The following is a 2,879-nucleotide window of genomic DNA, read 5'->3' on the forward strand; positions in this document are numbered from 1 at the left end:
CCTGCTGGTAATAACTCACCTTACCTGATCACTCTCGTTACAGTTTGCATGGTAATACCCATTGTTTCATGTTCTCTGTGTATATACATCTCCCCACTGTATTTTCCATTGTATCCGATGAAGTGAGCTGTAGCTCACGAAAGCTTATGCTCAAATAAATTTGTTAGTCTCTAAGGTGCCACAAGTACTCCTTTTCTTTTTAAGATATAGACTGTACTTCCTCCTATCCAATCCTTCAGTCCTGATTCTGTTTATGGATTTCTCACTTCTCCTACAATTAATAGTCTTCTTAGTCTCAGTATTATACATTAAGAATCTGTGCTTACCCCAACCAACCTCCCTCGCATTTTTTTCCATACATACTTTTGCACCTGCAACTAGTTTCAGGCACAACTTGTCTATTTAGATGTATCTGATTTGCAGTTACAATCAAGGACTTAAACATCTAGCTAACCAGGTTTTAGAAATCTGGCCCTAAATATTTGCTAGCATTGTCATTATCCTTAGATAGCTTCTGGGTGTGCCAGGTCTGACCAAGTGGTCCCTTGATGAAATTCTGTTGAAAACAGCAGTAGGAAATTGCAAGAGGCACCATGTTTAAAAGTTTCTGTTGTCAAAAGATGTATTCTTTTTTGAAAAAGTCAATGGGACTCATGAATAAGGATGTGTAGGATTGGACTATTAATTCTGAGATTAAATATCACACAAGATTCAGGTATGGAAAGTGTAAAAAAAATTGTTTAACAAAATTATGATTTTAAAGCTAATTTTAGATTAACAGCTCCAGCAAAATGGTGGTGGGGGTGGAGGATTAAGAATTAGTAGTTTGAGTCAGTTTCTCAAAGACAATCATTGAGATCAAAGAAGTGATCCAATTGTTCCTGTGAATACCCCTCCCCCACGTTTCCCAATTGCTACCGTTAGGATTAAGTTGGCTGCATACTTCTTTATTCTCAGTGGAGCTACTTTAGAAATAAATTGTGATTTACAGCCACAACACTTCAAGAATGGAGCCACATCCCCTTAGCAGTGATTCTGTAGCCACTGTGTAGTTACCCTGCCATCTTCAAAGAGAATTCTGCTTCCTCCCTGCCCTCTTTGCAGAGAATGATGCTGGCTGCAGCCATAGCCACACAGTATCTTCTCTAATTATGACTGTGACCAACCACTGGTGAGCACAAAGGAGGCACGAGACTGTCCCCTTAAACTCTTTTGCCCCACTTCATATCAGTGCAAGGATTGGCCACAATCTGTCCTTCAGTATAACAATGTCTACTAGACTTCCACTTAGATTGGACGAGTTCTTATTTTAATAGGTGTCATTTAGCATCATTTCATTATCAGTAGTGGGCAAACCTCAGAAGATTTGGAAGTTCAGTTAATCTGAAACTCCCAAGAAGTCTGAATATTTCTTTGAACTTTGAGACATCCTCCATTTTTTTACTCTTCTTTATGTGGACTCCACAGAGATGTCCACATAAAGCCTGTTAAAGAGATGACCATCAGTTCCATGAACTCTTCATAGAATCATAGAATATCAGGGTTGGAAGGGACCTCAGGAGGTCATCTAGTCCAACCCTCCGCTCAAAGCAGGACCAATCCCCAACTAAATCATCCCAGCCAGGGCTTTGTCAAGCCTGACCTTAAAAACCTCAAAGGAAGGAGATTCCATCACCTCCCTAAATAACGCATTCCAGTGCTTCACCACCCTCCTAGTGAAATAGTGTTTCCTAATATCCAACTTAAACCTCCCCTGCTGCAACTTGAGACCATTACTTCTTGTTCTGTCATCTGCTACCACTGAGAACAGTCTAGAACCACCCTCCTTGGAACCCATCTTCAGATAGCTGAAAGCAGCTATCAAATCCCCCCTCATTCTTCTCTTCTGCAGACTAAATAATCCCAGTTCCCTCAGCCTCTCCTCATAAGTCATGTGCTCCAGCCCCCTAATCATTTATGTTGTTTTCTGCTGGACTCTTTCCAATTTTTCCACATCCTTCTTGTAGTGTGAGGCCCAAAACTGGACCTAGTACTCCAGATGAGACCTCACCAATGCCGAATAGAGGGGAATGATCACGTCCCTTGATCTGCTGGCAATGCTCCTACTTATACAGCCCAAAATGCCATTAGCCTTCTTGACAACAAGGGCACACTGTTGACTCATATCCAGCTTCTTGTCCACTGTAACCCCTAGGTCCTTTTCTGCAGAACTGCTGCCTAGCCATTCGGTCCCTAGTCTGTAGCAGTGCATGGGATTCTTCCATCCTAAGTGCAGGACTCTGCACTTGTCCTTGTTGAACCTCATCAGATTTCTTTTGATTAGATTCCTCTAATTTGTCTAGGTCCCTCTGTATCCTACCCCTACCCTCCAGCATATCTATCACTCCTCCCAATTTAGTGTCATCTGCAAACTTGCAGTCCATGCCATCCTCCAGATCATTAATGAAGATATTTAGCAAAAGTGGCCACAGGACTGACCCTTGGGGCACTCTGCTTGATACTGGCTGCCAACTAGACATGGAGCCATTGATCACTACCCGTTGAGCATGATGATCTAACCAGCTTTCTATCCACCTTATTGTCCATTCATCCAGCCCATACTTCTTTAATTTGCTGGCAAGAATACTGTGGGAGACAGTATCAAAAGCTTTGCTAAAATCAAGGAATAACATGTCCACTGCTTTTCCCTCATCCACAGAGCCAGTTGTCTTATCATAGAAGGCAATTAGGTTAGTCAGGCATGACTTGCCCTTGGTGAATCCATGCTGACTGTTCCTGATCACTTCCCTCTCCTCTAAATGCTTCAAAATTGTTTCCTTGAGGACCTGCTCCATGTTTTTTCCAGGGACTGAGGTGAGGCTGACTGGCCTGTAGTTCCC

Source organism: Eretmochelys imbricata, chromosome 1 (assembly GCF_965152235.1).
Source record: "Eretmochelys imbricata isolate rEreImb1 chromosome 1, rEreImb1.hap1, whole genome shotgun sequence".
Lineage (NCBI taxonomy): Eukaryota > Metazoa > Chordata > Testudines > Cheloniidae > Eretmochelys > Eretmochelys imbricata.